Source organism: Ornithorhynchus anatinus, chromosome 20 (genome assembly GCF_004115215.2).
Source record: "Ornithorhynchus anatinus isolate Pmale09 chromosome 20, mOrnAna1.pri.v4, whole genome shotgun sequence".
Taxonomy (NCBI): Eukaryota; Metazoa; Chordata; class Mammalia; order Monotremata; family Ornithorhynchidae; genus Ornithorhynchus; species Ornithorhynchus anatinus.
Genome location: NC_041747.1, coordinates 29,272,648 through 29,299,002, shown reverse-complemented (window position 1 = coordinate 29,299,002; position 26,355 = coordinate 29,272,648). Strand labels below are relative to the sequence as shown.

The 26,355-nt window shown below is 52.1% G+C and overlaps 1 protein-coding gene across 1 annotated transcript in view; it reads right to left on the bottom strand.

Moving 5' to 3' along the window:
* The window catches only part of TENM4 (teneurin transmembrane protein 4), a 343,194-nt gene that overhangs the window by 110,781 nt on the left and 206,058 nt on the right, over positions 1 to 26,355 (bottom strand). Inside the window, 1 exon segment of the mRNA XM_039915009.1 lies at positions 22,423 to 22,477. The gene's annotated coding sequence lies outside the window, so the exon portion shown is untranslated.

The window sequence follows — 26,355 nt, the reverse complement described above, 5'->3', positions numbered from 1 at the left end:
GTGTGGGCTGGGCTGTAACGGGAGAGACCCTGGAGCTCTCCAGAAGGCTTGGGGCGTCCAAGAGCCGGTAACCAGAAGCTGACCAAAGCGTCCCCCTGATCCGGAAGAAAGGGAATTCTGGCCAAGGTTGAACGAGGAGAGGGGGAGAGCTCTCCTGGGGCTCCTGTTCTGCAGCACACACGGCCGGGTTGTCGACGACAGAAAACCGGGGAGAGCGTGGGCCAGCTGCCGCCGGAGAGGGGGTCATTGCCTTTTAACACACCAGCACAGATCGAAAACCTGGCCCACGGGGGAGCTCAATGCACAACAAAGCTAGTGGCTTACTCTCAGAAATCATTTTTCTCTTGGAATTTGGGGAGAATGATGCTTTCCCTTCCATCGGCGTCTTCTGTTTAAAAGAGAGCGAGCGCGTACAGGTGTACACGTGAGCACGCGTGTGTGGGGGGTGGGGGAAGGAGGAGAAATGCCCACTTCCAACGAAAAGAAATCCACAAAATTTTTGTGTATCCATAATTTCCCCAAATGAGGGCAGTAAGATGAAAAGGAATGTAATGTGCACGCAGAACATGTTTGCTCTTTTTTGTGGGCATTCAACCTTTCATAGTCCTAAAGAGCAATCTAAATATATGTCTGCAGATAGGTATATGTAAGCGGACACAGCTCTCTCCATAGCTGCACGCAGGCACTCATAGACGTATATTTCCGGATTGGTTATTCGTTAAATGGTGCACACATTGAATCATTTATATCGATTCATTTATTTACATTAACGTCTGTCTCCCCCCACTAGAGTGTAAACTCGCCGTGAGTCTTGCAACTCTGTTGTATTATACTCCCCAGACGCTCAGTACAGTGCTCTGCACCCAGTAAGTGCTCAGTCGGTCAATCATATTTATTGAGGGCTTACTGGGTGCAGAGCACTGGGCTAAGCGCTTGGGAGAGTACAATATAGCAATAAACAGACACATTCCCCACCCACAACAAGCTTTTGTGGGAACATAGACTATGGGGAGGGGAGAGTGCGAGTCATTAGGCAGTCCGGTTTGTCTCCTCCATTAGATTGCTAACACCTGAAGGGCAGACATGTGTCTTGCTACTGTTGAACTATCTCAAGTCATAATAATAATAATGTTGGTATTTGTTAAGCGCTTACTATGTGCGGAGCACTGTTCTAAGCGCTGGGGTAGACACAGGGGAATCAGGCTGTCCCACGTGGGGCTCGCAGTCTTAATCCCCATTTTCCAGATGAGGGAACTGAGGCCCAGAGAAGTGAAGTGACTCGCCCACAGTCACCCAGCCGACGAGTGGCAGAGCTGGGATTCAAACTCATGAGCCCTGACTCCAGAGCCCGTGCTCTTTCCACTGCGCCACGCGGCTTCTCCATCCATCCATCCATCGGTGGTATTTATTGAGCAATCGGTTCACGCGGGCGAGTGCAACGCAACACGGTCGGTAGAGGGGCTCCTCGCCCACAGGGCCTACCGCTTAGCAGGAGTTCAGAAATTGCTCCCGGGGAATTGACCGCCACCGCGATGGTGGGATTTCTCGACTTCCAAACTACAGCAGCCTCCTCCTCCTAACCCAGCCAGCACACTTGGCTCCTCTAACGCCGAGTTACTGACCGCGCCTCCATCTCCTCTCTCTCGCCACCAACCCCTCGCTCCCATCCTCTCTCCTGCCTAGACCTCCCTCCCCCTTCACATTGGACAGATCACCCCTCTCCTCTTCATGGCCCTCTTAAAATCCCATCTCCCCAGGAAGCCTTTCCTGACAACCCTCTGAATCACCACCCTATCCCGCCTTCCCTTCTGCGTCATCTACGCTCTTGGGTCGGTATCCCTCGAGTACTTTACTGCTCCTCCCCACCCAAACAGAGCACTCTTCCAAGTGTCTGGGAGCATGCAAGACAAAATAATTGGTACGTAATAATAATGCTGGTATTGGTTAAGCGCTTACTATGTGCGGAGCAGCGTTCTAAGCGCTGAGGTAGATGCTGGGGAATCGGGTTGCCCCACTTGAGGCTCGCAGTTAATCCCCATTTTACAGACGAGGTAACGGAGGCACAGAAAAGTCAAGTGACTTGTCCATAGTCACACAGCTGACAAGTGGGAGAACCGGCATTCGAACCTACGACTTCTGACTCCCGAGCCCGGGCTCCTTCCGCTGAGCCACACTGTACATATGATCCCTTAATCCAGTGTGGGGGGACGGCCATTAAAATAAATTATGGATAGGGCAAGCAGCAAAAATATTACTATTATCATATTCGTTAAGAGCTCTCCGTGTGTCGAGCACTGTTGTAAGCGCTAGGGTAGCTACAAGTTAATCAGGCTGGACCCAGTCCCTGTCGCGCATGGGGCTCACGGTCCGGAGGAAACTGAGGCACAGAGAAGTTAAATGACCCGTCCGAGGTCACACGGCGGAATAGAAGGATATGGACATCAAGGACGGGGTGATTACCGAAGTGGCTAACGGGTACCGAGCCAAGTGCACAGGCGACACAGAAGGGGGGGAGGGGAGGGGAGGGTGGGGGAGATGAGAAGTGAGTCTCGGGGAAGGCTTCCTGGAGGAGAGGTCGTTTTACCTTCTCTGTACCTCAGTTACCTCATCTGTAAAATGGGGATTAAAACTGGGAGCCCCGCGTGGGACGACGAAGCCACATCTGCAGATGGCCAGGCCCCACGACACAGCCGACACGAGTCCGCCGAGGCTGAGAACTTGTAGCGCCGAAGCGTAGTGGGGGTGTGGGCTGGAAAAAGCGCTCACCCTTTCTTCGGGTGAGGGAGCTTTATTTTATGCCTTTGGAACTTTCGGTCAGTAAGAGGAACATGTTAGAAAAAGAAATCAGGACTAGAATCCTGTAACTCTTTGGGATGGGAGTAGAATGCAGGGACAATTTCCGGATAACCCTAGGGTGATCAGCGTGGAGTGGAAGAAGGAGAAGTGAGGGATCAAGTCTACTTACTCCGTGTACTCTTCGTGTCCAACGGACAATTACTCTCTCTCACGCTTCAAAGCCTTACTGAGGCACATCTCCTCCAAGAGGTCTTCCCTGACCAAACCCTCCCACTCCCTTCTGCATTGCCCTAATTTGCTCCCTTTATTCACCCTCACCCAGCCCCACAGCACTTACGTACCTATTTGTAATCTATTCATTTCTATTGCCTGGCTCCCCCTCTAAAGCTCGTTGCGGGCGGGCCATGTGTCTGTTAAACTGTGCCCTCCCAAGTGCTTACTGCAGGGCTGCGCACACGATGAAGGCTTAATAAATACAATTGATTGCCCTCTCTAGGGCTTACGGTGCTCTGCACGCAGTAAGTGCTCAATAAATACAATCGACTGACTGACCAAGAAGATCAGAAGCGGGGAGGAGTTTCGGCCAAGGTGGAGCGTGTGAGCTAGGGGTCAGAGGCGGCGGAGGTGAGAGTGAGGAAAGAGAGACTGTTGGCTGGTGGAGAGAAAACCAGAGAGAAAAATGCCCAAGTCGGGCAACTGCTGGGAGCCGGGCCGGATGGCAGGGGAGCCAGGGGAGCGGGTCCCGGCTACCTCGGCGACTTTGATCTGGGAGCGGGGGGGGGGGCAGCCAGCCCTCCCTGCCCCCAGCGAAGACCCAGATCTCTCCCAGACCTGCGTTTTGGCTGGGACCCCGAGAGCCGATGCGTTCCGGGTGTCTGTGTGATTTATTGCCAGCTGGCAGAGCAGCAGGGACTGCCAAAGTGTGTGAGACGCAATCCGCCTCTTTAATAAAAATAGGAAAATTAAAATCATAAAGCTCATTCATAAAATGCGGGAACAATTAGCTTGCCGTGTCTTGCGCCCTATTTTGTTTCTAAAAGGTACTGAAGCAGCGTGGTGTCCGGAAGCACACAACTGTACTTCACTGGGAAAAACTTTTTTTTAGTACAATAGGTTACTGAGATAAGACCCACTTTAACTAGAGTGGGTTAATGAAAACAAACAAATCCCAGTTCAGTTTCCATTTGTCCTAACTTTCTACTTGTTTCCCAGTGCATTTTCAAGGCACGAATTTCTCTGGAGACATTTTGTGGTCTACTAGGCACAGTAATTAAAAAACAGAACAAACAATAACACCCCCCCCCCAAACCTCCAGTCTTGGGTCAACTCTACGCAGCCAGCCTGGCCCGGGGGGGGGACGGTAGCCCCGGGACAGTCGGAGGAACTACGTGGTGGTCACCCTCCTGGACACTCATCCTCACGGTTAGGGACGGACCATCCGACGCCCCCGACTCTCCTCTCTCCATCCTTGATGCAATAATTAAGGTGATGCACACGGAGGGGACTCGGTGTCTCCGTTGGGTCGGCACCTCCGGGGAGGGGTGGTGATAATAATAATAATAGTATTTGTTAAGCACTTACTATGTGCCAAGCACTGTACTAGGCACAGGGGTTTGGATACAGTCTGGATACAGTCCCTGGCCCATGCGGGGCTCACAGCCTCAATCCCCATTTTACAGATGAGGTAACTGAGGCACAGAGCAGCGAAGTGACTGGCTCAAAGTCACACAGCAGACAAGTGGTGAAGCCAGGAATAGAACCCGTGACCTTCTGACTCCCAGGCCCGTGCTCTAGCCACTACACCGTGCTGCTTCTGAAGGGACCTTCTGGAGGAGCTCAGATACTGATTTATTTCAGGAGGCAGCCTGGTTTGGAAAAGATGCGTGGAGTTTCCATAAAACAAGGCCGAACACCCATGACATTTTATCTCATCAACAGGGAGATGAAATCAAAAACTAATTCTTGGTAACTTCAAACCATCATCGCCAGCACCGTAGGTGAGACGTTTAACGCCCCCGCCCACAGCGCACTTCCATATCCGCTCGGGAGAGGGCTGAAGATCCAGAAGAGATTTTCCCCTCCAGAGAAGCTGCCATTAATATGATAAGATAACCGGGATCATGTTAATAGTTACTTCCAGCTTGACATCAATCCCTTTCACTGATTCTCATTTCCAGCATAAAAGGGGAACGATCATTCGTGAAGCCAAGCACGAGACACATAATCTCCGCGTAGCAGCAAATTGGTCGAAATAAAGATGAAGAATAATAGTTTCCATTACAAGGGAGCAAAACTGAGGAGAAGGTTCCCGAGCCACCCCGGCCCAGCAGCGGGTCTTCTGGCCGCTCGGCGAGGAGAAATGCTGATGAACCGGAGTCGCCGGGCTTTGGAGAATTACACCTCTGGCAATCGATCCATCTTATTTTTTATTGCGCCCTTACTGTGTGCCGAGCACCATACTAAGTGCTTGGGGAGTACGATATAACAGAGCCGGCAGGCACGATCCCTCATCGGAAGGAGCTTACAGTCTAGAGAGGTAGGCTGAACAGAGAAGGACATGAAAGGAGACGGACAGACACTAGCAGCTTGCAAGACTGTTTAACGACTCAGAACCAGGGTGGGCCATTCTGGACCGCCGGCGGGCCCCCCATCTGTCCTCAGCCTATTAATCAATAGTATTTTACTGAGCCTTACCGCGGGCAGAGTAGCACTTGGGAACTACAATACGACAGAGCTGGTAGAAATGTCTCCTGCCCACGAGGAGCTTAGAGCCTTGAGGGAGAGAAAGACAGTAAAATAAATAATCGATAGGGATTTAAACACTGTTGGGCTGAGGAGGGGTACCACAAGTGCGAAGTGCTTTGAAAGGCAACAGATCCAAGGGCAGCGTCGGATCAAGTTTCACACCCTGGCTAAATCTACCCGATCCTCTCCATCCAAACGGTTACTACTTGACTACCGTATCAGCCTCCTCACTGACTTCCCTCCTGTCTCTCTCCACTTCAGGCTATTATTCTCTCGGCTGCCTGGATCATTTTTCTACAGAAAAGTTCAGTCCGCATTTCACCTCTCCTCAAGAACCTCCAGTGGTTGTCCTGCATAAAGAGAAAGTCCTTATCACCGGCCTTTCAGCACTCAAACACTTTTCTCCCTATGTTACCTTGTTGATTTCCTGGTATGATCCAGCATGCTGACTTCGCATCTCTAACACTAACTCACTGTACCTCCATCTCATCTATCTTGCCAATGAGCCCTTGCTCACATCCTGCCTCTGGCAGGTGAGAGGAACACGGCAGGAGATGAAGACTCCGTTTCCCGGCACCCTCCCGGCCTTGCTTGTCCCCTCCCGCTCCCCACCCGTCTCCGACCACATCTGTGAGTTTCCCGTCAGAGCGGAAAACACCCCAGATGGCGGCTCTCCTGCCGCTGGCCCTTGGAAGCCTGTGCTCCCTTCCACCCCGACTCCCAGGCCTGGGCTCTTTCCGCTGCAACGAGTCCACTGGCATTCTTGAACCCGCTCGAATAACCAGATTTACGACGACTTCAGGACGGTGTCTCTGGACCCCCAGAAGCACGAGCCGCCCACTCAACCAATGCAACCTCTCCTGGCCATCTAAAAGGGGAAAAGAGCGTAGGAAGCAGATAATTCATAATCCATCTAATTAAAAGCCATTCTAAACACCTCGGTGTTTAACCTTCCTTCTCCCGAATCCCATTTTCCCACTGGCTGTTTGAGGCTTCGCTCGTGCTCTCCTCAAACGCGTCTCCATCAGCGCTGGGATGAACGTTTTCCTCGCCGCTGCCTGCCTCAAACTCTCCCGCCCCACGCTGGGCCGGACCCACTCCCAGCCAAGACGCAATCCGCAGACCCAAAATTGAATCCGGAGATGCGGAAAGGTTGGAAAATCCCCGGACCCACCCCGCTTCTTTAAATTACGGGTGCCCGGTGATTTTCTAATCTGTTGGGAACATTTCTCTCTCTCAATCGCAGCTCCCATTTCAGAAGCCATCAATAACCCACCGTTTGACTCGTCAATCTCTGAGCTTTGTTTTCTCCTCGAACAGTCGCCCGAAGAGGGGGAGAGGGGATACGCTACAGAGGCCACCCTGCCTTCTTCCCGGAAATGCGGACGGAGAGGCCGGCTCCCCAGCATCACCCGCGAGTCGCCGTCACCGTCAATAAATCAACCAACGGACGGGACAGGGTGCCGACAAGGTGCCGACCAAGAGGTCCTGGGATACAGTCAGCTCACCAGGAGCCGGCTGCTGCCTAACGAGGCCTGTCATGGTCACAGCAGCACTGAAATGATTTGGATCTAGGCACTAATCCAAAATCGATCCATCGTATTTATTGAGTGCTTACTGGGTGAAGAGCGCTGTACTAAGCGCTTGGGAAAGTACAATATAATATGGTTGATAGACATGTTCCCTGCCCATAAGAGGCTCGCAGTCTATACGGTAAGTTCTTTAAATGGCAGAAGCTGAGTTACCTAACTTTGTTGGACTTCCCTGAGCTCAATCTAGTGCTTTGCACACAGAAAACTATCAGTTCCTTGAGGGCAGGGACCGCGTCTACTGACTCTGTGTTGGACTCTCCTAAATGCTCAGGACAATGCTCTGGACAGAGTAGGTGCTCAATAAACACTATTGCTTGAATGACCGATACCGGAACAGAAGAGAATAAGGTCCAGTCACTTCGGTATCTGAAAATCAATCATTTCAATTCCGAAACTCTAACCCTCAAACATGTGACCATAGATACAGGATAGAAAAAAACCGGGATGTGAAGAACGTCCTCAAATGCATTCAAGTGTTTCTCTGCCTGCGATGCTCTGTCTTGGACCTTTCCTGACGGCTACTATACCAAAGCTCCAACCAGAAAGAAGCTTAATGTGCAGGTTTCTGACTCATTTACATTTAACACCAAAATATTGGCTTTTAAGGTCCTCTGGATTTCTCAGAAACCTTTCAGGCCTTTTCTTCTTAGCAACAGAAGTCACATCTTGCCCAAGGTAAACAAATCCAAATATCAAAGGTTCATCTTTTGTTCAAAAATCTAATCCCCAGGGGTGTGAGCAGCTATAACTCAGAGAAGCACATTCCCTCATCTCTTTTAAATACAAAGATGTTGACCGGAAAAGGCGAGGAGGGTCTTCTACAGACATTTCCACTGGCAGAATTTCAATGCGCTTTGTTGAAGCCATGAAAGAAAGCCACAGCTCCGAAGAGACGCTGCCTTCGTCGGCAGATCCAGGGGCCTGAGAGCCTCAGGGGTCTCTGAGGTCGTCTCCGGATGGGTGAGTCCGGGGCACAAGAGGCCAGGCGGGGACCCCGGGACCCCAAGCTAGATCCGAGAAGCTGGGCGGATCCGAGAAGCTGGGCAGACCTGGTGTTGCCATCAAAAGTGCAGTCTTCAAAAACAGGACAGCTCCATTACATATGAGAGCCTGAAACCATATACATGTACATTTCTAAAGCTGTCCTTGGTTTCACCTATAGTGTTTTTCCGCTCTAGACTTCAAGCTTGTCGTGAGCAGGGATCGTATCTTCCTACTCCACCGTACTATATTCTCCCAAGTGCCTAGTACAGAGCCCAGCACACAGTAAGCACTCAATACATTACATCGATTGACCAATTAATTTGAGGAGAATCATCACATTCTTGCTAGAGTTCCCTCAGCTCTACAGGCAAATCACCATATTTTCCCTATCATTCCCTCAGCTCTGAGGGCAAATCATCATTTTCTCCCTATCATTCCTCCAGCTATAAAGGCAAATCACCATATTCTCCCTATCGTCCCCCCAGCTCTGAGGGCAAATCTTCATATTTTCCCTATCATTCCCTCAGCTCTGAGGGGCAAAACACCATATTCTCCCTATCACTCCTTCAGCCTTGAGGGTGAAATTATTGTTTTCGGCCATTTCCTCATCTCTAAAGGCAAATCCCTGTATTCTTGCTATCGTCCCTCAGTTCGGAAGGCAAATGACGATATTCTCTCTATCATTTCCTCAGCTCGGAGGGCAAATCGCCACATTCTCCGTAACATTCCCCCCAGCTCTGAAGGGCAAAATCGCCATATTCTCCCTATCGTTCCCCCCGCTCTGAAGGCAAATCACCGTTTTCTCCCTATTGTTCCCCGACGCATTCACCCATGACCCGTAGACGGTGATGCCTGCTCAGTGTTCAAGGACATCTTCCCTCACGCGCAATGTGGCCCGCAGCCCTCTGGTGAGGAGCCCTGGAGGACCCTTGAGTGGAAGCCACTGGCTGGTGTTGTGCCATTTTGGAGAACAGGGGATCCTCCAGATCGGACCAGACTGGGCACCTGTTGAGGGCTGAGTGCTGTACTGAACGCTTACAATGTCCACAGTGCTAACCTGGGTGTTTGTGAACTATACAACTCTTTGCTGGGCACTTCGGAAAGCGTAATAAATGTCAAAATGACGCTCCACTACTTGGCTGCTGTGTGATCTGGGGCAAGTCAGTTCACTTTTCTGTGCTTCCGCTTCCTCATCTGTAAAATGGGGACTAAATACCTGTTCTCCCTCCTAGGCGGAGAGCCCCGTGCAAGACAGGGACTATTTCTATCTACCCCAGCTCTTGGAACGGTGCTCGCCGCGTAGTAAGCGCTTAACAGATGCCGCAATTATCATCATTCAACTCTCAAGGGTGGGAGAATCTTTCCTTCGTCACTGGCGTTTTCTAGCCTTAAACATCATTGATACGACGTCTTGTTTTGCTCAAAGGACCAGAGAAGAAATAATATCCTGTACTTATAAACCAGTGACTAATATGACATTAAATACTGCAGATGCCTTGCGCGGATGTGCAGGAGGCTTGAATATTCATTGAGGAGAAGATTTTCGTTTCTAAGCGTTGCAGGTGAAAGTGTTTAAAAAAAATGCCTTAATTTGGGATCACTCCTCAATCGCCACTTGTTGCTTGGCAATGCTGCTGAGACGACGGCCCGCCTGAACAACAGCCTGTCCCCTGTTATAAACGCGCTCTGGGGTCTACGCTGAAAGTCTCATTTCCCTCGGTTTTACACGGCCCCCTGGCTGGTGGAGGGGTGGGGGCTGCAGGCCGGGATCACTCCCTGGTGCGGGACGCATGGTTCAACTGCCGAAGGATAAGCTCCTTCGAGGGGATCGTGCCTACCAATCATTCAATCACCTGTATTTATGGAGTGCTTACTGTGTGCAGAGCACTGTACTAAGTCCTGGGGAGAGTACACTATGACGGAGTTGATAAACGTGTTCCTTGCCCACAAATTTACAGTCTAAGGGATTGACTCGCTCTGTATCCATTCTTTATGGCAGATTTCCCTGGACTGTAAGATTGTTGTGGGCAGGGAAGGTGTCTGCTGTTATATCGTACAATGTGGGACAGGGATTGTGTCCAGCATGATTTGCTTATATCCACCCCAGCACTTAGAACAGTCCCCGGCACCCAGTAAGTGCTCAATAAGTACGACCGACCGACTATTCACGTAGCCCTACTGATGCTCCACGAGGGGCCGATCGGAGAGCCCCATCAGGCCCGAGTCTGGGAGGGCCCACCTCCCTTCCGGCCTGCGGGGTGTCCTTGGGGAGGTCAACGGTCTTCCCGCCCCCTCCCGGTCTCCGAGCGGTCGGAAGGGGGGGGGGGGGGATGCTGGGAGAAAGCTCCGGGAACATCTAACGAGCGAGTTGCATGACGGAGGCGACTCGCCAACGAGTCATTACTGCAGGAGAGGTAATTACGGCGCGTCGCTTGGAGAAGCACCGACTCGAGTCCCAATTCTGCCTAGGACAAAGGTCCGTGAAATGCATAATCCTTTAAGGACCCTCCGAGGAAACCGATGCCATCGCGAGCTGCATTAATCTGTCCCTCTTCCCTCTCTCCCAGTCTGAAGTGTCGCTTTTTCACTTACCACACACCGCACGCATTTCTTCGTGGGTTCCCATTTGGATTTATTTTCCCGGCAGCACCCAGGGCATGAATTATGTAGCTCGCAGAGATTTTTCCATACCGGTGGCTCTTTCGATTACACACCCCTGTGCACTGGCCCCTCCCACCCTCCCGGGTCCGGCCGCTGATCATAAACACGATGGTCCCATGCTTGCTTTTCTAATACACAGAATAATGATGATACGGAGAATTCTTATTGGACCCTTTCTTTTGCTTTCGACGGAGCTTTCCCATCGAGCCTCTAACCTTGCCTTCGGAGTAGCTCCCCGGGGAAGGGAAGGAAAGGCTGTCCCCATGGGGCAGATGAGGAAACTGAGACCTAAGCTTCCCAGCGGGCCAGCTGAGAAGAGGCTCTAGAACTTGGGTCCTCCCTTCCCCTACTCCATTTCTCCTCCTCCTCTTCTTCTGGGTGTCTGGCTGCCTTCTACAGATGCAGAGAACAGATTCTGTCTGGTATAATAAGAATAAGTGGTAATAATAATAAATGTAATAAGGTTACGCCCGGAAATAAAAGGACCTGCAAGGTTCAGAGCTGGTTGGGAGCCTCCCAGACTGTGGGCATAACCAACAGTTGATTACTTTAGAAAAGCAGCGTGGATAATAATAATAATAATAATAACGGCATCTGTTAAGCGCTTACTATGTGCAAAGCACTGTTCTAAGCGCCGGGGAGGGCAGAGGCCTGAGAGTCAGAAGGACTTAAGAGTGGAAGCCCTCAGCGGGACAGGGACTGGGTCCAACTCGATTATCTTGCATCTACCCAGGGCTTAGTACAGTGCCTGGCACATAGTGAGCGCTTAACAAATATCATAAGAAAAAGATGGAGAGGTGGTGGTCTGGACGACTGGAGCGAGGAAGGGGATTCTTGTCGGGGAGCCAGAGAGAGTGAGGGGATGGTGTCGGGGCACAGTGAGAAGGAGAGAGAGCGTGAGCTAGGGGGGAAGTGGGTGAAGGGGGAAGATGAGCAGAAGGAAGAGCAGAGGTGGAAGGGCCGGAAGCTGACCCGAAGGAGCCCCCGCTCACCGCAGCCGAGGCAACGTCTTCACCTACCAATCGGAGCGTTTCACGAGCCCGACCCGCGGCCCAAATCCATCTGCGTAATCAGAACCCAAAGCCATCTCAATCAAGTGAATAGCCCCTTCGATTCTCCAAAAGGCTTTTTTTTTTTTTTTTAATATTGTGCGATTGAAGTAAATAACCCACAGCACTGTTTCCCTCTGTCTGGAGGATCATTACTTTTGAATATCGTGTGCTCCGGAATTAATGTTTGCTAAAAGCAAATATGAGGAAAATGAAGCATTTTCCAATACAAATGCTCACCGAGCGCTCATCTGAGGAAGTTATTTACTCAAGCCAAGAGGAGCCGGAGCGGGCCGGGCCTCGGGCCCATCGAGGGCAACCTCCCCCTCTGCACCCATCCGGGGCCGCGGCTCTAAGGAGCCAGCCCACCCAGGGCCCCCCGGGCCCCGAAATTCCATGCCCCAGACCCGGCCACATTCTGTTCTCACACTTCCATCGCCCCGGAGGGGGACGAGCACGTCGGCAAGAGAATGGGGAAAAACTCGGCTTTTATTCGTTCTCACTGTTGCTCGGCTCCCTGGCTTTACGGTCAGATTTATGGGCCGGAATCCTGCGGAATTGGCCGTCTCGTGCTATTCATCTTCTGACGGATCAGCTACCTTTTCTATAAAGGCTACCATCAAAACTGCCCCCTTAATAAATAGCTGGCTTTTATTTTCACAAGGTCATTAGGAAACGATCAGATAAATATTGATATTTTAAGAGTGGGAGGCAGAGAGAGAGAGAGAGAGAGAGAGAGAAGATGGTAGAGAAAGTGTTGGAAGGAGGCAGAGCAAAAGGGTGAGAAAGCAGAGAATCAAATGGTATTTATTGAGCACTTACCATGTTCAGAGCACTGTTCTAAGCGCTTGGAAGAGTACAATACAAGAGACAAGACATGAGCTTAGAGTTTAGAGGGGGAAGGCAGGGAAGGGAGAGAGGGGAAGGAGGAGAGACAGAAGAGGAGGATAGAGAAAAGGGGAAAGAAACAAGGGGTGGGAGGGAGAGGACAGAAAAGGGAAAGGAAGAAGAGAGGGGAGAAAGGAGAGCCTCGAGGAAAGAGGAGAAGAGAAGACACATAAACCAGGCGATGCCCCAACCAACTTCCCACAAGGAAGGAAGGAAGGAATCGCAAAGGGCCCACGGAAGTGAAGGGAGGAGGCCCTTCCTGGGGAGATGATGGACAAATCGGTGGGTGAAAAATATCACTGTTGACTTTTGGGGGTTACCGGGAGGGTACTGCCGACAGATGTTTGTGCCGTGGATTCTCGGGAGCGGTGCCGACGGGTTGCGAAGCAAAGTAGAAAGGGGCTGATGTAGTGTGAAATTAGGGTTGTAAGCGATTAACAAAATGGAAAGGTTCTGCCCCGTAGCTGTTAAATGACCTTGCCAGACTCTATTGCGTGGCAGCATGCAAATATTAACGGCTTACAAGGAGCCGAGCGTATCAGATAGACTTTCCATTGAGACCGTACAGATTCTATTTCACGCAGGGGCGTCTGAGGTACTGTAGCATCGCCGATAATCCCCCGGGGTCACCGCCTGAGGGAGCCAGGTGAGCACTGTACTAAGCACTTGGGAGAGTCAAGTGGAAGTAGTAGACACCACCCCTGCCCTCAAGAAGGTAACTGTCTACTGAGTGCACAGCACCATACTGAGAGTTTGGGAAAGTCCAACAGAAGAAGACATCATCCCCGCCCTCGAGGAGCTTACAGTCTCCCAGTGTACTGAACGGTGGGGAGAGCCCAACAGTAGCGGAAGACCGGGAAGGAGCTTCTGATGACCCTGGGCAAGTCACTTCACTTCTCTACGCCTCAGTTTCCTCTTCTGTAAAATGAGGATTGAGACTGTGAGCCCCACCTGGGACAGGGAAGGACTCTGTCCGATCCGATTTGCTTGTATCCACCCCGGCGCTTAGCTCAGTGCCTGGCACATACTAAGCGCTTAACAAATACCAGTATCATTATTATCCACACCAACATCACGCCACGGTCCCTCCGCGTCTCCACGAGACTCTAATGTGGGCGGACCACGGCTCCGGCTGAATCCGGCGGTGGCCCTCCGGGAGCATAGCAGGGTTGAGGGTGGGGAACGGGACGGGAACGGAGTTTTCCAGCATCCACCTCCTCCCCCAGCCTCCCTTGCCGGTGCGCCTCTTCCCTCTGCCTCTAATCGCCCCCTTCTTCAACTGGAGGCACCATTCGTTAATGCCCAATAACTTGCCTTCTCCGCCCCTTCAACCTCTCCATCGAACGCTCATTAGGGAACCTCCTCGGAGACGTGTTAATGAGAACGTCACGGTACCGGTTGATACCGCATCCATTAACACACGTCACCGTTCCGAGTCGAGGCGTTGAGCTGGGTTACCGTACTGGAAAAGCTTCAAGCCGGGGCTTGGGTAACGGCTCTATTTTCCGCGTGTGTTTTCCCGAGCACCAGCCGAGAGAACGACGCGCCACTTAGACACCCGGCCTCGGCTTACGACTCTATCTGTATTAGATTTTCTCTAGCCCTCCCTGAGCGATCGATGCCGTCGGTGCGGCTCTGGGTCGGCTGGGGATCGAGGGTGGGGGGGAAGGGATGCTGACCGGAGCTTTGGTTTGCGGGCCGCTGGGCCGCTTCCTGAAGGACTCGGATCTCGCGGGCAGGGACTGTGGCTATTACCTTGTCGTATTGTCCTCTCCCAAGCACTTAGTGCGGTGCTCCGCACAGAGTAAGCGCTCAATAAATATGACTGACATCCCGGTTCTTCCTCTTGCAGTCGCTATTCGATGATGACGGTGGCATTTGTGAAGGGCTTATGTGTCACAGCACCTTATGTATATATCTGCAATTTATTCACTTATTTATGCATATTAACGTCTGACTCCCCCCCAGACTGTGAGCTCATTATGGGCAGAGAATGTGTCCGTCTGTTGTCGTACTGTATGCTCCCAAGGGCTTAGTACAGTGCTCCGCACACAGTAAGTGCTCACTAAATACGATCGGATGAATGGATGGACGCCAAGCACTGTACTAGGTACCGGGGGAGATACGAGGTTAACGGAGTGAGTGCAGGAGGGAGTAAGATTTAATCCCCATTTTAGAGATGAGGAAACCGAGGCACAGGGAAGTGAAGTGACTTGCCCAAAGGCATAAGGCAGACGAGTGGCAGAGCTGGAATTAGAACCCAGGTCCTCTAGCTCCCAGGCCATGCCGCTTCTCCTTGTGAGCGGGGATCGTGCCTACCAACTCTATCGCAGTGTAATCAATCATATCTACTGAATGCTGTGTGCAGAGCACTGTACTGAGCGCTTGGGAGAGGACACTATAGGAACATAACGGACACATTCCCTGCTCCCAGTGAGCCTGTACTCTCCCAAAAGCCCAGCACCACGCTCCGCGCACAGGAAATTGCTCAATAAATACCTTTAAACGATTAACCGATAGATCGAAGTCACTCAGAATGCTGCTCTGCACGCGGAAAGCCTACGGTGCAGGGTTCTGCACAGAAAGCTCACGTTACTGCGCTCTGCACACAGAAGGCTCCCATTTCTGGGCTCTACCCACAAGAGGCTCCCGGTCAATACCACTCTACCAAGGGGCATCCTCTTTGAGCGGAGTGGTAGACGGACATCGGACCCACAGACTACCGGGGGGAGACGACGCTTCGAAGGCCGCATCTTCTCCCCCAGATTTTTCTCGCTCTCTTTCCGCACTCCGGTGCGGGCACCCATCTGGGATGCTGTCTGGTAACGGGCGGGGGCGGGGAGACCGCCAACACGCCCGCGGCCGTCTCCCCCGGGAGCGGCTCGGATCGGGTAAAGAAGCGCAGATGAATTCAACCGAGCCTGGATTAACTGGTTTTTTGGGGTTTTTTGTCCCTCTGTCTGTCTTTCGCTGTCTCTCCCGGACATCGGAACCCACCGCAAGCTCCCTTATCCCTTGTTGTGACGGCCTGCTAGTCAGAGCGGGGCACGTGCGTCACGGCGGTTCACGAGGCGGATGGCAGGGGAAGATGCCGCCGGAGAAAGGCTGAGCCCGCTCCAATCCCTCTCCACGTTTAGATATACGATCTGCTCCCCATCTGTAAGAACCGTGACGTTTCTGACAGGGAGCGCAGCAGGTTCGAACTATCCTCCTAACGTGACATCAAAGAAACCGACGCATCATCGGCCCTCGAGTGGCAATCAATCACGCGTATTTATTGGGCGCTTACTGGGTGTAGAACACTGAAGTAAGCGCTTGGGAGGGTTGGTGGACACATTCCCTGCCCACAACGAGCTCACAGTCCAGAGGAGGGGACAGGCGTTAATGTAAATAAATAAATTACAGATAGGGGTTGAAGGGGGGGGGGTGAATAAAGGGAGGGAATCAGGGCGATGCAGACGGGAGCGGGAAAAGAAGATATGAGGGATTAGTCAGGGAAGGCCTCTTGGAGGAGAGGTGCTTTCAGTAAGGCTCTGAAGTCGGACAGAATAATTGTCTGTCCGACGGGAAGAGGGAGGGCGGCCCAGGCCGGAGGCAGGACACGGGCGAGAGGTCGGCAGCGAGATCGGTGAGGTCGAGGTACAGTGAGAAGGCTGGCGTTAGAGGAGCAAAGTGGTGGGCTGGGCTGTAGGAGAGCAGTGAGGTGCCGCAGGAGTAGGTGATCGAGTGCTTTAAAGCATTAAAAATAAAACGACCCAAACCCCTCAACTGAACCTTGCTGGGGAACTTGAGGCTGGGGGGAGACTGCAGGGCGCAAACAGAGCAACCTGGGACGTGAAAAAGAGAAGCAACATGACCTAGTGGCTATGGTAATAATATTGGTATTTGTTAAGCACTTACTACGTGCAGAGCACCGTTCTAAGCGCTGGGGTAGGTACAGGGTAATGAGGTTGTCCCACGTGAGGCTCCCAGTCTGAATCCCCATTTTCCAGATGAGGTAACTGAGGCACAGAGAAGTGAAGTGACTTGCCCACAGTCACACAGTTGACAAGAAGCAGCGTGGCTCAGTGGAAAGAGCCCGGGCTTTGGAGTCAGAGGTCATGGGTTCAAAACCCAGCTCGGCCACTCGTCAGCTGTGTGACTTTGGGCGAGTCACTTCACTTCTCGGTGCCTCAGTTACCTCATCTGTAAAATGGGGATTACGACCGTGAGCCCCACGTGGGACAACCCGATTCCCCTGTGTCTACCCCAGCGCTTAGAACAGTGCTCGGCACATAGTAAGCGCTTAACAAATACCAACGTTATTATTATTAAGTGGCAGAGCCGGGATTCGAGCCCATGACCTCTGACTCCCAAGCCCGGGCTCTTGCCACTGAGCCACGCACGGGTCTGGGAGTCAGAAAGACCTGGGATCTCACCCCGGCTTTGCCACGTGTCTGCTGGGTGACCTTGGTCAAGTCACTTCACTTCTCCGGGCCTCAGTTACCTCATCTGTAAGATGGGGGTTAAGACTGGGACACCTCCACGCCGCAAGGGGGACATGGACTGTGTCCAACCTGATCAGCTTGTACCAGAGCTCTCAGTACAGTGCCTGGCACGTAGTATAAGAGGTTAACAAATACCATTTTAAACCAAAAAATCCTGGCGTTCGACCCGGGGATTTTAACGGCAGCAAACCGGCGGCCTTAAACTCCAGCCTCACTGCTCCCAACGTCCACCTACTCACTGTACCTCGATCTCGTCTATCTCGACACTCGCCCACCACCTCCCGCCTCTCATCCGACAGACCACCACGCTCCCCACCTTCAAAACCCTCCAAAGGTTACGTCTCCTCCATGACACTTCCCCCCAATACACCCTCATTTCCCCTACTCCCTCCCCTTTTTGTGTCACCTAGGCAATCGGGTCCATCTGGCCCACAGCCCTTACGCACCTATCCATAATTTATTTTACTGCCTCCCTCTGCTCCTTGTTGAAGCCGAATGCAGGGCTCTGCAAAGAGTAAGCACTTAATAAAACCACGGATTGATTTTGGGCAGGGATCACATCCACCAACTCTGTTGAACAAGCCTCAGTACAGTGCTCTGCACCCAGTAAGTGCCCAATAAATACCACGGATTGATCGAACGAACCCAGCCCGATCAGATGTTGGACGCTGAGAACAACAGACCTCGTCACTGTGAGAAACTGCGGCCACAGACGCCGTGGCCCAGCCCGGGGGGAATCCTGAGAAAGGAAGCCCTCCCCAATCATTAATCGATACTTTTCTTGAGCGACGACAGTGTGCAGAACACCGTAGTGACTTCCTCTCCTCTGATCGGTGTCCGTTGGCTTTAACGGTGGGATTTCGCTCCCCCTTCCTGCCCCTGCACCCTACCTCTTTCTCACTGTCTCGGCTCGTCCCGCTCGGGGCTCGGTGAAATGACAGCTGTGATATTTGTTAAGCGCTTACCGATGTGCCAAGTTCATCGGGTCCCACCTCTGAGTGCTTACTAAGTGTCAGGCACTGCGGTAAGCATTGGGATGGAGCCAAGGTAATCAGAGAAGGCCTAGATAATCCGATCGGACACAATCCTGATCCCACGTGGCTATCACTGCCTAAGAGGGAGGCTGTTTTACCGATGAGAAAATAGAAGCCCAGAGAGGTTCGGTGGCTTGCTCAAGGTCACAAAGCTGGTCCCTGGGATTAGAACCCCAGTCTCCTGGTTCCTCGTCCTGTGCCCCTGGACACCTTCGCCCCCGTGTCTGCTTCCAAGTCTCCCAACAGCCTCGGGAGGAGCGGCGTAAACTCCCTCTCAACTTGCCCTTTCCCCGATTGACCACGGGCGAAGACTTAATCACCACACTGGGCGTTGGGGAGAATTTATGTGAAGAAAAGGGCCAATCACCGAGTCTTATTAATACCGGCTTGTATCTGTGCTTCAGGCCGCGATTAAAAAAAAAAAAAAAAATCAAAGGGAGTCTCCCGGCTGGAGAAAAATACCCCAGTTAAAACGAGGATGTTGCTGACGAGAGGTCAACTACTCGACCCCATCAGGGGCACACTGCCCGGAGAGCGGTGCGTGCACCCAGCCAAATCCACTCGTGACCTTTCAACTGGAGAACACCCCAGCCCCAGCCCCGCGGAACCCAGGCCCTGGCATCACCCCCACTCCTCAGCCACATTCTGCTCCTCTAATGCCCGGGGCTCTATACGGACCTCTCAGGGAAGCCGTGTGGCCCAGTGGCTAGAACACAAGCCTGGGACTCAGCAAGACTTGGGTTCTAATCCCGGCCCTGCCACGTGTTTCCTGTGTGACCTCGGGCAAGTCATTCCACTCCTCTGTGCCTCAGTCACTTCAACTGTAAAACGGGGATGAAGACTTTGAGCCCCATGAGGGACATGGAATATGGACTGCGTCCAACCTGATGGGCTTGTATCTAGAGAAGCAGCGTGGCGCACTGGAACGAGCCCGGGCTTGGTAGTCAGAGGTCGTGGGTTCTAATATCGGCTCCACTGCTTGCCAGCTGTGTGACTTTGGGCAAGTCACTTCACTTCTCTGTGCCTCAGTTACCTCACCTGTAAAATGGGGATTAAAACCGTAAGCCCCACGTGGGACAACCTGATCACCTTGTATCCCCCAACGCTTACAGTCTAGCGTCTACAGTCTGATGATGATGATGAAGAGGAGGAGGAGAGCGAAGTTAATTACAAATAAAATATGGAATTACATCTTCCCTCAAAGAATATCCCCCCCACCCAAGACTTTTTCTAGAAGTTAAGCGTTCTGGAAACTTTCTACTTTGTTTTATTTTCCATTCTTTCCTACTTCCCCCAGCCAGGAATGAAATAGTGTGAGAAAACCCATTCTCACCATGTTTCTGACTTGTTTAAACTCCACAATCTCCTGAGACAACTTGTTCGGGTGAGATCTTAAGTCTGTTCAATGGCCCACGGGGAGGCGATGAGATTTTTGGATTGGCATCTGAACTTCTGACCCCATCCTACCTCCCTCACTCTGCCCTGGGGTTGACTTGCCATGTCTTGCCCTACTACCGTTCGCAGTTTTGCTAAGGAACAGCCCTAGATACGAGAACGCAAAAAAAAAGATAATTCTCATAATGTCAAAGTTAATTAGATTCTAGGGAACAATTTCATCTTTATTTTCTCCATTGTATTGCTGCTTGATTGACTTCTTACTAATTCAGTTCCATCTTTCTCCAATACTAAAAGGGTTATTTACTGTCTCCTCCTCTGGAAAGCATGGGAGGAGAGAGGGGCCGATTTGCAAGAACCACAGACAATGCGTTACAGGTTACCAAAAGGGGACTGGCAATTCCTTTTTGACTCCCTAGTAAAAAGAACGCTCATTTTAAAGGCAAGCGTGAGAACAACAGCTGGCCAGGAGCAGGACCGTCCGTGAGCTGGACCGCCGGCGGTCCGCCCGGACTAAAGAAGCGGTGTCTGACCGAGGCACCCGGACCCTGGGCGGAACTGCGTGTCGGTCGCCATCCTGGACACGTACTGCATGGTAGGGTTAGACCATCCCACACCCCTGACTCTCTTCTCCCCATTCCTGATGTTTCCCCAATGACCCAGCACAGACTATCCCATCCCCGACTCTCCCCTAGTGATCCAGCACGGACCATCCAACCCCTCGACTCTCCCCTCTCCATCCCTGACTCCCTTCCCGTGACCCAGCCCGGACCATCCAAAACCCCAACTCTCCCCTCTCCATCTCTAACTGCCCGCCAGGGACACCACATGGGGAGTCTTCCAGAACGCGCGGTGGGTCGGTGGTGGCGGGGTATCTACGAGAGGCCAATCCCACGTTAGTGGGGACTAGGGTGGGCCGTGGTTCGTTTGGAACCATCTCCCACCCCGGAGACACGTCCCTCTCTCACTCATGAGTGCACTGCTTCGGTGCTGACTCTGTGCCTAGCGCTGTGCTCTGTGCTGCCGTAGGCGGAGGACGATCGGAGCAGAAGGGGTGCCCACCCCACGCCAGGCTCCCAAACCTCATCCCACCAGCAGCGCAGGGAGGAAGAGGAACGGGGCGGGAGGGGGGGAGCGGCTCAGAACAAGGTCATTCAGAGGGAGACGAAGAGATCTGCCGTTTGAACGCAAGACTGAACTGACTCCTTTCACAAAAAGATCTTTTGCTGTGATTGGATTCAATTCCCGAAAAGTAAATACAATGACATTTCCTATATCTCAGATCGCAAACGAGGAGAAACAGCCTTTCTGAGAGGGGAAAAAAATATGTCTTGGCTTTTCTGCATTTTAACACAAAGGCTGGATTTTCCTGAGCTGGGAGGTATCGTATCTTGATGGTTAATATCGGCTGATAGGAAGAGGAAGAGAGGAGGGGAGAAGGACAAAGGAAGGGGAGGTGTTAAGCTTCAAGCTGCTCTTTAGGATGATTCTCTTGATTGCTGCAAACACGGCCTGGGGGCCCTACGTGCAAAACCCTTCTGTAAACTAGACCAATAAGATGCAACTTCACCCACCCCGGTCGTGGACAAGATCAGGGGATCTCGGGGTACGGCCACTTCTGGGTCACACCCACGGTCCAGCCAGTCCAGGACTCTGTCTCTGTCGGTGGCACCAGGACCCTTGGGTGAACTGTGTACTTGCAGTCCCCCTGGGCTCCTAACCCTCAGGGTTAAGGATAAGTAGTCTAACACCAGACTCTCTCAGTGACCCAACACGATCCACCCAACAACTCTTGACTCTCCCCTAGGGACCCAGCATGGACCATCCCACTCCCCAACTCTCTCTCTCCATCCTTTACTCTCCCTTAGGGATCCAGCACGGTCCAACAGCCCTGCCCTGCCCTCTCCATCCTCGATTCCACCCCGGTGATCCAGCACGGCTTTCCTCTCTCAAACTCTAACTTCCTCTCCCTGGTTTCGTTGGTTCTCGTCCATGAACTTGTCCAGATCGGTTCTGGCGCCCTTGACGAACCCCTCGGCCAGCCTACTCATTCCGTCGACTAACGCCCTGCCCCGCCGGAGGAGCTCTGAGGGCTGGATAACCAGAGCCAGACAGGTCTGTTTCTCCAGAGGGGTGACGCTGGGGCCAAACTGCCCCGCTAATGCGAGCCCTGAGGGGAGGGGGAAGAGGGATGCCTGGCTCGGGGTGCTGGGTACTTATGGGGAGGGAAAGAGGTGGGAGGGAGCTTGGGGTGACGTGCTGCTGTGGGGGTTGGGGAAGAGAACTCGGGAGAGCCGAATGCAGCGGCCTCCCAGGCTACCATTCTGCCTCAGGAAGTCTTCCCCGGGACTCCTAGTTTCCTACCCCAACCCAGCTACCATCTTCACCTTCCTGAGTCTCACAGTGGGGTGGGAAGCCCCTGGGGTGAGGCAGGAGTAGGGCGGCTCAGGGACTCCGGTCAGGAGAGCCTCACACATCTCTGGGCCACTCACCCTCGGGCCAGTCCCCCGGTAGCAAGCGTCCAGCCGGTGGGTGCCGAGCTGACCCCGGGGGGAGGCTGGGTGTAGGGGTACCACGCCTGCTTTCTGTCCACCCGGGGGCCGTCCGACGGAGCGGTCAAGATCGAACACCAAATCAATAGCTTTCCCCACCTGTGGCCGCATACGCTCTGTCTGATCCAGCCAAAACCCCACCGAGCCATGAATTCTTAATTGATTTTATCGTCGTGCGTCCAACAGATGAGCTGATGAGAAGCTGTAGCCTGGACAGAAAGGTTGCCCGGTTCGCTTACCTCAGGGAGCCTGGGGTGAGAGCAGCAAACTTCAACAGGGAAAAAGCTGAACAGTCTGAAAGAAAATTAAAAAGGAAAAGAAAATAAATCCAAGCCCAAAGGCAAAGGCAAAATGTGGCACACTTTCATATGTGGAATAACCACCGCTCTTTACATTTAAATGATAAAATAGGTTCATTCATTCATTCAATAGTATTTACTGAGCGCTTACTATGTGCAGAACACTGTACTAAGCGCCTGGAATGAACAAGTCGGCAACAGATAGAGACGGTCCCCGCCGTTTGACGGGCTCACGGTCCGATCGGGGGAGACGGACGGACGAGAACGATGGCGATAAATAGAGTCGAGGGGAAGAACGTCTCGTAAAAACAATGGCGACTAAATAGAATCGAGGCGATGTACATTTCATTAACAAAATAAATAGGGTAATGAAAATATATACAGTCGAGCGGACGAGTACAGTGCCGAGGGGATGGGAAGGTAGAGGGGGAGGAGCGGAAGGAAATGGGGGGAAAAGAGGGTTAAGCTGCGGAGAGGTGAAGGGGGGGCGGTAGAGGGAGTAGAGGGAGAAGGGGAGTTCGGTCTGGGAAGGCCTCTCGGAGGAGGTGAGCTTTAAGTAGGGTTTCGAAGAGGGGAAGAGAATCGGTTTGGCGGAGGTGAGGAGGGAGGGCGTTCCGGGACCACGGGAGGACGCGGCCCGGGGGTCGACGGCGGGACGGGCGAGACCGAGGGACGGCGAGGAGGTGGGCGGCGGAGGAGCGGAGCGTGCGGGGTGGGCGGTGGAAAGAGAGGAGGGAGGAGAGGTAGGAAGGGGCGAGGTGACGGAGAGCCTCGAAGCCTAGAGTGAGGCGTTTCTGTTTGGAGCGGAGGTCGATAGGCGACCACTGGAGTTGTTTAAGAAGGGGAGTGACAGGCCCAGATCGTTTCTGCGGGAAGATGAGCCGGGCGGCGGAGTGAAGAATAGACCGGAGCGGGGCGAGAGAGGAGGAGGGGAGATCAGAGAGAAGGCTGACACGGTAGTCTAGCCGGGATATAACGAGACCCCGTAGCGGTAAGGTAGCCGTCTGGGTGGAGAGGAGAGGGCGGATCTTGGCGATATTGTAAAGGTGAAACCTGCAGGTCTCGGTAAAGGATAGGACGCGTGGGGTGAACGAGAGAGACGAGTCAAGGATGACACCGAGACTGCGGGCCCGAGAGACGGGAAGGATGGTCGTGCCATCCACGGCGATAGGGAAGTCTGGGAGAGGACCGGGCTTGGGAGGGAAGATGAGGAGCTCAGTCTTGCTCATGTTGAGTGGCCACCTTCACCATCTTCATCTTCCTGAGTCTCACAGTGGGGTGGGAAGCCCCAGGATCAGGTTATTTATTATTATTATGGTATTTATTAAGTGCTTATTATGTGTCAGGCACTGTTATAAGCACTGGAGAAGACACAAGTTAATCAGGTTGGACACAGTCCCTGTCCCTCATCTGCAAAATGGGAACGGAGGAACTGAGAAATCAAGTGACTTGCCCAAGGTCACCCAGCAGACAAGTGGCAGAGCAGGGATTAGAACTCAGGTCCTCTGACTCCCTGGCAAGTGCTCTTTCCACTAGGCCACCTTATTTCTCAATGTCAAAGGCCCTGAACTAGACGTCCAGACTTCAACATTGGGAAGAGAGATCACCCTCCGGAAAGGAGAGGCAAATTGAATGATATTAAACAAATGTAACTGGTTCCCATTTAATAATAATAATAATAGCATTTGTTAAGCGCTTACTATGTGCAAAGCACTGTTCTAAGCACTGGGGAGGTTACAAAGCAATCAGGTTGTCCCACTCGGGGCTCATAGTCTTAATGCCCATTTTACAGATGAGGAAACAGGCGCAGAGAAGTGAAGTGACTTGCCCAAAGTCACACACGTGGCGGAGCCGGGATTGAACCCATGCTCTCTGACTCCCCAGCCCGTGCTCTTTCCACTGAGCCACGCTGCTTCTCTATTTACGTAACCGGGAGGCCGTTTGCCCTCATGGAAAGAGCAAGGGACCGGCGGGAGGCAGGAGAGCCAGGTTCTAGTTCCAGCCCGAGTGATCTTGGGCAGGTTACTTCCCTCTGCGTGCCTCAGCTTCTCACCTCTGAAATGGGCCTAAAATCACGTGGTCTCCCTTTTAGGGGATGGTCACTGTGTGGGTTAAGGACAGTGGCCATTCTGATTATAATTATAATAATAATAATGTTGGTATTTGTTAAGCGCTCACTATGTGCAGAGCACTGTTCTAAGCGCTCGGGGAGAGACAGGGGAATCAGGTTGTCCCACGTGGGGCTCACAGTCTTAATCCCCATTTTACAGATGAGGAAACTGAGGCACTGAGAAGTGAAGTGACTTGCCCACAGTCACACAGCTGACAAGTGGCAGAGCCGGGATTCGAACTCATGACCTCGGACTCCAAAGCCCGTGCTCTTTCCACTGAGCCACGCTGCTTCTCTGCATTATAGATAGATAGATAGATAGATATCTTCTCTGCAGATAGATTATCTGCATCTATCCTCGAGTTTAGCATAATGCGTGGCATATAGGCGGTGCTTAATAAACACCAAGATTATCACTATTATCATTCTAGAGCTGCAAAGTGAATTAACATCATCATCACATTAAATCCCGCACACGCCTGGCAAATTGCATCTGCCCTAGGAGGACAGCGTAGCTAGTGGATAACAGTTACTGATGACGATTACAGTGCTTGAGGTATTTGTTGAGCGCTTACTACGCGTCGAGCCCTGTTCCAAGCGCTGGAGTAGATACAGGTTTAACGGTTGGGTCGGGGTTCTCGTCCCGGTTGGGGTTCGCAGTCTAAAGGGGAGGGAGAACAGGTGTTGAACCCCCAGCTCTGAAACAAACAGCGAGTCCAACTCCACAGTTGCCAACCAACACAGTGGCCTCTCACATTCCGGACATGTCTCTCGTGGGGAAGAAAATACCTTAAAAGAGACAAAATAGATAAACTCTGCTCCTACTAACATCATCGTCTTCGGTGGGTCTCATTATCTTTTCAATGAAATAGGAAATTAATAATGATTGATAACTCTGTTATTCTCTTTCCGTGAAAGGATTAATAATACAGTTAATTGCAACACCGAAATGGTTCCATCTCTACAGTTCTGAAACTCTGCTGTTGGATAGCCTCCTGCTTGCTGTGCCTTATTAACATCATAATTGTTTTACTTGAACATTCAAGCAGAGTCTGAGGCAGTGAAATCAAAATTCGCAGGCACAAAAGTTAAAACCCCAATCACTCTGGGTATGTGTGTGTGTGTGTGTGTGTCTGTGTGCACACATAAATCCGCTTCTAGGCAAGTTATAGTCCTCGGCACGCACACATATGGAACGCAAACAAGTCTGCTCCGTTTCCGCCTCCAGGATCTCGGCTTCTGCGTGCATTAAATAACATTCACAGGCGAGACATTTATATCTCACTGCTTAGTTAACGCACTGAGTAGAAAGCAGTGGGCAAAGATGGCCTGCTTTGGGTTTCCCAGCCCACAGTTATTATTACTATTATTACTGAGTGACTGTGTGGAGCACTGAACTGAGCGTTTGGGAGAGTACCGAGAGAGCTGGGACAACCGAGCTGCTTCAGAAGCAGCGCGGCCTAGTAGGAAGGATCTAGGTTCTAATCCCGGCTCTGCCCCTCGTCCGCCGTTTGACCTTCGGCTCCAGTTCCCTCATCTGCGAAATGGGGATAGAGATTGTGAACCCCACGTGGGACAACCTGATTATACTGTATCTTCCTCAGCGCTTAGTACAGCACCTAGCACATAGTAAATGCTTCACAAATACCATGAAAAAAACGAGAGTCCAGTGGAGTGAGAAGTCACGTTTGCAGTCCAGCGAGAGAGACAGAAAATCATCGACAGATCGAGTTCCGAGCGAAGCTGAGCCCAAGGCCCCCTTC